Raw genomic sequence first — 10,185 nt, 5'->3', positions numbered from 1 at the left:
TTAAACAGCAACAATTTTAAGTTAAGCTTAAATTATCAAAGCTCTGACAAACCGTTCAAATTAACAATCGATAAAGTATTTAACAATTTTCAATATATGGAATTAGAGATATCAAATAACATAAATAGCCCAGTTATTTTCAGGCAATGTCATATTTTTTTCATAACGACAATTAACTGAACTATACTATATTGTTTAAGTCTGAGTTTTACGACTTTTAATACCAAAAATCGAATCTAATCTGTAGTGAGAGATGTTTTCTGTCAGATATGACAAGTAGGTCAAGAAGGTTTGTTTATAAACAAATTCCTAAGGGGGCTAATGAAATACCGCGACTCAAACCGACCCGCGAGTTAACCGGGTTTTAGTAAAACTGGTTACCCATAGACTGAAAGCTGTGATATACACTCAGATAAATAGTGTAAGAAAGTTTACATGATCATTATGCCACAATTCTAAAAAGCATCATGTATGTAAAGTACCCTTGTTTCATTATTGTTTTGGCGTGGTTATTTTTTCAATTGTACTTTTTCATGGAATTGTTGGTGTTATAGTCATATATAATAAAAATACTTTTTCGCAGTGTCGGACTGTAGCGAAGGCGAGAAAACACCGAAAGGAACAAAGGCAAACGGGAGGTGGGGGTGCAGTTCCGGGACTGACTGCTGTTCAAGAAAAGGTTTGATAATTTTTATAAAATGTAAACAAAAATATTCATATGCATACTTTCTTGCAAGTGTACTAATGCAAAATTAAGTCTAAATCATTGTTTATTAAAAAAAAAATAAGATTAAACTACCAATGTGGACTTATTGTTAACATACCTATAAATATATTATATTGAAAAGACAATACATGTCTGCTTGTTATTGTGAATGTTATTAAAATTTTTAAAAAGGTCTTGTGTTTGGAGACAAGCTTTTAATAAATGTATAAATTTAGTTTCCTTTTTTCATTAACTTATTTTTATATTAAATCATTTGTACATTATTTTAACCTACATGTATTTTAGATATGTTGTATTTTGTAATGGTATGTTACCATTGTTTACATAATCTCATTTAAATATATATTTTTTGCCTTTATTTTGTAACAGGTACTCTCTTGTGTCCCGGACATTATCCTTAATGGACTAGAGGGGAATGACACTGGTCCAATTGGTACATATTTTTCTGTCTAAATTTAAAGCTTCATTTTCAGCAATTTATTTTAAAGTTGAAATTATGTCATATTTGCAGTTACAGTGGGCATTCCAACAAAGGAATCGTATGTTTATGATAAGAAATTGAATTGTTATTTTCATTATCATTTCTATATTGCAGAAACTTCTGAAAATGAAAGAAACAGTGCAACCGTGTCATCACCAGTGCAAGATGAAGGTACTGAACAGTTCATGTTTGTTGGCTTTAATGGTTTATTACATATTTTGCAATATAATTACGAATGAACAGTCCATCTAATACAAAATTTTGTTATGATTGATTTATCACCACAAATAAAGAAGTTTGTCGCTTCAAAATACAGTCATTTCTCAAAAATTTCCAATTCGCCCCTCCTTTTCTCGAAATGGCTATCGATATGTTCTGAACTGTTTAGGAAAAATAATAATATTGCAGTAAAAAACTGATATTGATGCAAATGCTTATTTTTTCATATAGGATATTGTATCCACCCCTTTAAAGGGGCCTTTTCACAGATTTTGGCATTTTTTAACTTATTCATTAAATGCTTTATATCGATAAATGTAAACATTGGATCTTAAAAGCTCCAGTAAAAAATCAAGAATAAAATTAAAAAAAGGAAAAGAACATTGCCCGGACCAGGTTTCGAACCAGTGACCCCTGGAGTCCTGCCAGAGTCCTGACGTAAAAACGCTTTAGCCTACTGAGCTATTCCGCCGAGTACATAAACTTGAAGTATTTTATACCTTATATAAGCAATCTTCGTAGTTTCACAAAATTTAGCGACAAAAACAGAACTCTCCAAATTATTCAATCGTTTCGCGTTGCAACGGTTTATAATTTTTAGGTTTTAAAATCGTCAAAAGATGCATATAATGGCTATATTAGACCATGGTAAATGTTCAGTATTACTGTTTCCTCACAAATATCATAACTAAAACGAAAATTTGCGAATCTGAAACAACTTTTTTCAATTTTGTCAATTTACCACAGCGTGAAAAGATCCCTTTAAGAAAGAAGAAGAAAACCAATGCAAAAGGTGATTGATTGTTTTATGTTCATATACATGTTAAAAGTATTAGTATAATAAGGCTTCTTCAAGTATGTCAGTTCAATCCAGGCAAGTAGTATATATAGGAACAGCTACTTAATTAACAGTAATTGAAGAACCATGAAACAAAAAAAGGAAATAAAACAAATTCATGCAAGCAAACGCATACAATTATTATGAATACATATTTACAAATATTGCCATAACTTGATGGCTTTCTTCATTCTAAACAACTATGAGAAATGCCAGTCCAATACTCTAAGATCTAAAAAGTGTATCTTCTTTGAGAAAATATTAAAGATAGTCATGGACAAAAAATATTTGTCATGCAGTTTAAAAATATTATTTGTTAAACAAATAATTGAGTGACAAAAGGGCAGTTAATGACAACTAGTTCAAATTGATATTTTGTACAGAATAAAAGTGTTCAGCTGAACTGTTGAATGTCCAGCGGCAGCTTCTTGGTGAATATACACGGAGCAACGAGTTGAACGTGCAGCGGAATGAATTTCTTGACAAAATCAGCACAAGTTTGTCAATTATTGCCAGTAAACATTATGCGGACAATGTGGTTTTTGAAATGTAACTGTTGTTAATATGTGTATGACTGTCAAATCAATGCTTAACTATTCAATTTATGTAAAAGATTTGATTTTATGTAAATATCATTAAATTTCTTTAACAGAGTAATTGTGTATTTAATATTTACCAAAACATATTTAATAAACTGAAAGAAAATGATGATTAATTTTATATAAATATACATGTATATCATATTTATTTTTTAATGTGATATAAAGTGCAATATTTTTTGTATCATGTTATATGAAATAATTTGTTAAGTTCATTACATAAAATTACCATATTAAACACAGGCATACTTGTTTTTAGTAAATATTATTAACTTTTAAGAATTAAATTTATGTTCTATACATATATGGTTTCTAATTATCATAATGACTAAAATCACTTGACCTTGTCCTAACAAACAATTACCCCCTCCCATAATTCATTGGCCATAAAGATTATTTTTCAATAGAATCTTTGATTACACGTGATTTTCAGATAAATAAAGAATATATACATACACATATACCAGAAAGGCAGTATTTATACAGTTATTTATGTGGTTAAGCTTTTATGCATGTATTTGCACGGGACACTATGTCAGCGCATCATGGCAATATATGATGAAGATAAGACAAATGATCCGACAGTCCATTTATAACCAGTTTCATGTCTAGGATCCCATGATTCATCTTAAATTGGAGATACAATGCATAGTCTTACATTTGCATGTAAGAAGTAACATTTCTTTTGTCCAACTCGTCTCTTATCTAGACTGTGGGAAAATACGGTTCATCTGTTTGAATAATCGTTTGCATTGTTAATAAGAACAAAAGCTGTTGTTGTTATTTTGTCAAAATCTTGTATTTCATACAACAATCAATTATTTACTCACTTAAAACAACACAGCTTCGGTTTAAACAAGAGTGCCAATTTGTCACAAGATACGCCAGTTTGGAAGTTTTGAACACCATTTGAAATGCACTAAGTAACGTTGTGACCTAGTTTCTAACCCGACATGACCCATATTTAAACTTGACATAGATATCATTTTGACACAACTTCTGACCAAATTTGGTAAAGATCAGTTGAAGACTACTTGAGCTATTTTAGACAGCGGACACCATGCTAAATCCGTAAAATGCACTAAGTGACCCTGTGGCCTAATTTTTTACCCGGCATGACCCATATTTGAACATGACTTAGATATGGTCTAAATACAACTTCTGACCAATTTTAGTGAAGATGAAAACTACTTAAATTAGAGAGCGATCACTATATGCCCTCCTACCAGGGGCATAAAAACAGGCACTATGATGTCGAGCTTGATAAAACGATACATGATTTAATTTGTTGTTGATGTTAAAACTTGAAGATATAAAAAAATAACATTTGTTATGTTTTGACAATTTACTTACAAGTCATTTTATTTAAAAAGTTTTAAATGTATATTTCAAGAGTTAACAGGCAAACAAGGTTATCTATGACATTTACATCACAGTACCATAAACAATGTATGTAAACAGCAAAATGGAACAACATTGATAAATATCCTCTTTAAGTTAGTTCGTGTAAACATTGCACAATGTCGTTTGTTTATCTGTTCCTTGGCTTATCTATACTTGTAAATTTTGTGTTGGATGTAAGGCATGGTTTCATAAGCTTTAAAGGTCTTATGTTTATACGTTTAAGGTTTAAGTAATCCCACAATGTCACAAAGTGTTTACTTAAACCATTCATTTATTGCATGTGCGCGTCATTACATAGGGACTTTCCATTATTTAGATTTGTAACTGGTTGTAAATTGTTTACTTCGTAGCATTTTAAGTGTGTTCCATTCATTATTGACATTTTCAAGGTAACAGCTCACTTGATGTGAAATTAAACAGAAATTAAAACGTGTCCACCAGCGTGACACTGTGTTCTTTTAATAAATTAACTCAATATATGGATAGTTTAACATAGACCAAAACAGTAAAACAATCATCGTTTATGCTACATTACACCACAACCCATGAATTGCATGTTTTAGACCCCAAAAAACAACTTCAAATAATGCAAAATAAAACATAATGATACCAGATTGTCTTTAGTTTACCCGCCCAGACAAGGCAATACTATGCCTAACCTGCAAATTGCAAAAGTTGAAACAAAGTATTCGGTAGCTTAATAAAACTATGTTAGTATTTAGTATGTGTATTAGTATAAGTTAACACAAAAATCACAAAAGAAAATATTGTTTTTGTTGTGTGTATTTTTTTCGCACAATGTTTATACACGAAAATTAGATCAGTTTTTAATGTTGATGAGATTACATCATGCATACGAACGTGTGAATGTATTTCAATTAGTAAGGGAGAATTGTAGATTCACACTTCATACATTCATGGTAAACTCAAAAGAATTGAAGCTTATTTATTTATGTTATGCTCATGGTGAGCTTTTCATCGCCTTTCGACCGTCTTTCTTCGAGCATCACGCGCCATGCGTCTTCAACATTTATTGTCGTGATTCTTAATCAGAACAATTGACTCACAAATATTTTTTCCGAGTTTGAAACTGGGTCAGGTTGAGTCAAAATCTAGGTAACAAAAGCAAATACAAAGAAACAATTGTGAAATCTCAGGATATGGACCCAATTATATATTGGCTTGGTTCGTAAATGGTCTTGTGTGGTCAAACAAGGTCAAATAAAAGAAAACACATTGTTAACATTGTACTATTATTGCCTAATCTTCTTAGAAATTAATCGGAAAATGTGTCTTATAAATATCTAGGCCGTTATGGACCCTGTGTTTTCCAGAATTGGTAATTTTAGCAATTTATACAGTTTACTTTTTATGATGCACGACAAATTGTAAGTGACAGAGGAGTATAAAGCATTTTTTAAGGTATTTATTTTTAAATATATGCAGTTTGAATGTCATTCCAAACTTATCAAAGCTTGTTAACCCAATTATATTATGCAATACATTAAATAAATAGTTAAGATGCATTGCATTTTGAAAGCAATATTGTTTTTGTTTGCATTATTTTATTTTCAACAAGCAACAAACAATAAAACAATTTTAATGGATTGTGCGTTATCCGCATCTAGACAGCTCTTACCATATCCACTGGTTAAACACGCTCCGAGCAACTGATAAATTAAAGCACCGTTCCAGTCTCTTTGAAGAGGGTAATAATAAGCTTGTGAGAAGTATGATAGACTCCCTGTACAAGTAGGCATATATGCAGATATTGGCATATATTTATCAACGGAACATGTGTATTTTATATTTTCAAGTATGGTAATATTTATAACAGCTTCTTTAAAACCAGTATTTAACGCAACCAATCAAAAGCAAAAGAGCATATAATAACACCATGTTCTTAATATGCTGTAAACGGCGATCATCATGGACGACATGTTGGATTTCTAAAAAAACACACAAAGAAACCTGCACGACATTATTTGGATTCTTCATCAGTAATATGTCCCCTCACAAAAATCACTTTAACATTTACTATGCAAGTATGTCGCGTTTATGCCATTTTCCGCCGGACTAATACTTAAGCGTGAAGGTAATCTTCTAGATATAGTATTGCTGGAATTTATTGGAAAGTGAAAATTATAATGTTATACTCTAGAAAGCCCCTTTATGTTGTATTCCATCCAATCTTTAGTATACCTTCTGCCTCTTAATACACAATTGCCCAATTAAAGCCAGAACATCCTATCAGCATTTGTGGCATGAAATATGAAGTCATTCTGGCTCTGAGCACATAACTGTCCGCTGAATGTCAGAATGTTCTACATCCTTATGTTAAAGTGATATTATGGGCATCTAACAGTTTTCAGGTGACTATCGCAACGGTTATTTATTTGCACTTCATATACACTTATTTTTGTTAATGCAGCATCAGTATACTAAACAATATCCCTGAAAGAGAAAAATAATGCATTTGAATATCAACCGTACTTTCGTTTGACAACTGATCATACATGTACGATGTGAACCTAAATTTAGTTTTAGTGAAGATTCGCTCATACGACAAAAAGACACAATTTTGTTTTACGGATCATTTCGGCTTACAGGACTGGGTGCGTCGCGTAAGATATCGAATATGAAATATATTTTTATAAACAACAGGAAGCATGATGAGTTGCAGATAATTGGCCAGTAACCACATTTTAACTAACTCTTTTGACCCGTTAATTCTGTTCAGCTCAATTCAACAGTGAAAAATGCCCATAATATTACTTTAAAGAAAGGCTGATATGATAATACATTTAGCGACATCAATTATCATAATACCATATTTATTCCTTAATAAAATGCTAAATATTAATCCACTAAATCAACCTATTGTTAATATACTAAATATACAAGACTTAAAACACACTTTACAATCCTTTGATACTTCTTGTTCAAAGCACAATTACGGTATTTATTTAACTGTAGTTTGTGGTATAATTCAAAGTATAGTGCGAGGATCGGTCTTAATTGAAGTTTGTGTTCCGTGAGAATGTGACCGGGGCTCTTTTAATTGAGAAAAATCGTGTCAATCTACCAGAATTTATAGAATTCAATAATTACATGGGATGGTCACCGATTCATATTTAAGAAAAACTTGTAAGCAACATTAACGCAACTCACGTAAAGTAACTCACCAAGGTGGACAATTTTCATATACAATGTAATGATCATGTTATAAAATCTCAGACGTATGTAAAATATCTTGGTTCTATCCTAGATGCTGATTTGTCCGGTACTTCTATTGTAAATAATATCGTCAAGAAGGTTAACTCTAGACTTAAATTTTTATATAGACAACGTTATTTTTTTAATAAAAGTCTTAGAAAAAGCTTATGTAATTCTTTAATACAATGTCATTTAGATTATGTATCCTCTTCGTGGTATTGTGGACTCACGAAACAACTTAAGCACAAGTTACAAATAGTCCAAAATGAAATGGTTCGTTTTATTAACAATTCCCATTGTAGGACATCACTTGTTGTATCGCATTTTGAAGAACTTGGTTTATTGAACGTTGAGCAAAGATGCAAGCAACTTCGGCTTAACCACATCCATAAGATTTTCTACAACAAATGTCCAAGCTTTATGAAAGACAATTTTGTCAAATGTACAGATGTCCATCAGTATGGGAATAGATCCCGATTTAATTTTTATGTACCTCAAGTTGATGGCTTTACTAGTTCTTCATTTTACTGCAATGGTATTACGAATTGGAATGCATTATCCGATAATATAAAGTCCATCGAATCGAAATTTACTTTTAAGAAACTTGTAAAGACACATCTATTAAATGATATGAAGGTAGACGAGAATTCCATGTATTTTTACTTTTAGATTTGTTTTAATTTATGTAATTCATTATGTTTTATGTTATTTATTCGTGTCAGTGTATTATCATGTCAACTTTTGAAAGATTCACTTAATTTGTAGAAGAAATCATGTGTAGGATCATATCGATTCTATATTAAGAACTGAAAAAACAATATATTTATAGTCACTTATAAGATCTGTTCGACTAAATCCAGGGACCCCGTTGGAAATAAGCTTTTTCATGTTTAAATGTCTAAGCTTTACGGGTTATCCTGTGTATACATCATGTCGTAATCTTATTTGGATCTGTGATAAATGGCACCATTCATGTAATGCATGTTTCTGAATATTATAATAATGCAATCTATACGTTATTTATTGCCTTGATTGCATTGAATTGTAAATTGCTTGACATGTATGCACAAATAAAACAAACAAACAAACCTATGCCTAATTCTTGATAATACTTGATCTGAATGTTATACTTGATCTGAATGTTAATCGTTTCAATATCTAGGCCGATGTCGAATTGTGACGAAGATATTTCATACATATTTACCTACAATATCCGACGCATTCGTTTTGTTATTAGGATCGGAGTTAGTGTTCGTGTGTCGTACGAATAGATATCGTTGCAGGAAATTAAAATGATCCGTGAAACTATATTTAGATTCACATCGTACATGCATGATATACATGCTGGCAAATTCGACTGTACAGACATTTTCGATTTCAGAATTAAATATCTGGCTTAATTCGCATTTTTCGACACATGTTCTTCTTAACCTTTATTTTAATTTATATTGAAATATATGTATAATAAGTTTGTTACACATTTTATATAAAATCATAAATATTTGACAAAATCGTATAATCTCCCTTTAAAGGTATTGTCATATTTTAGTATCTAGTCAGCAATCCGGACCATACTTGGGTAAATGACAGCCAACGTGATTTACACACTGTAATAACCTAGGCATTGCAAAATAGTTTAAAGGAATAGCGTTGACGCGTGTTAGCAATGGCAAATGTTTGATTGGGAGTCTATTTTGATCATAATTGAACACTATTCCTTTAAACAATTTTGAAATGTTTTACAGTTGTATGATCACGTTGTCGGTCGTTTACGCATGCGCCGTTCAAATTGAATATTTATGGTATAGGAAGGGTGTGTTAGCATTAATGCACATATATTGGCCAGACCAAAAGTGTCCAAATTACAGGTATGTGTAGCAATGTATTTAATAGTTTTGTTATTTGTATAGCAGATCCATCGAGAACCTTTAGAAGCATAATGAATGATCCAATATAAAATTAACATGGGTTATCTAAATTGTCTTAAAATAAATCATGTAACAGTATCTGTAGCGCAACCGTTGTCTTAAAAATCCAATAATTATTTGTTTGACGAAGTCTTAATTGATTTACAGAGGGAGGTACGTTGTTTCTGAAAATTTTATTTCCGAGCATCTGTTGCCCTTTCCTTGGATTCTTTGAAAACACATTGAACAATATTTGTTTAATACACGCTGTCGAAGATATTGTTCAGGTGTTATGACAATTTGATACCTTGTATTAATTTTTGTATGATGATATCGTAATTTTATTTAAATTAAAAGAAGTCAAATTAAATGAATGTATGATATATTAACAGTATACATTATCGTTATAAGCAATACAAAAGTTAGCAGACCTAATATAAAATAATATATATACTTATTACGGCATTGGGTTTTATATTTTTTACTTTGTTTTATAGTAAGTTGCAGTAATTGCTACTTATTTTAGTGACCTGAAGATCAGTACAAACGGATTATCTCCATGAACGCTTTGCAAAATATCGTAAAGGGTGGCGTTTGGGGTAAAGTCAAAAAATAATATGTCAAATTAAACTTATGCGAGCGTATTGTAAAATTAATAAATATCGTTTTTGGATATGTACAGGTAGCGGATGAGGCGCTGTTAACATTCCGGGTAAAGAACCGACACATGATGAAAAACGCGCATCATCAATAAACGGGTGCACTGCCTTCGTCATTGGATTGCTCGGTAAGAA

The 10,185-nt window shown here is 31.2% G+C and overlaps 1 long non-coding RNA gene across 1 annotated transcript; it reads left to right on the top strand.

Annotated features, from left to right (window-relative positions):
* Window positions 1–543: 543 nt before the first annotated feature.
* LOC127880774 (uncharacterized) lies at window positions 544–1,380 on the top strand. The gene is made up of 3 exons (XR_008049735.1): window positions 544–679; window positions 1,097–1,160; window positions 1,323–1,380. It is a non-coding gene; the product is annotated as an uncharacterized LOC127880774 (long non-coding RNA).
* The last annotated feature ends 8,805 nt before the right edge of the window (window positions 1,381–10,185 follow it).

Source organism: Dreissena polymorpha, chromosome 5 (assembly GCF_020536995.1).
Source record: "Dreissena polymorpha isolate Duluth1 chromosome 5, UMN_Dpol_1.0, whole genome shotgun sequence".
NCBI classification, from domain to species: Eukaryota; Metazoa; Mollusca; class Bivalvia; order Myida; family Dreissenidae; genus Dreissena; species Dreissena polymorpha.
Note: the sequence above shows the minus strand (reverse complement) of the source record. Positions and strands in the feature narration are given on the sequence as shown.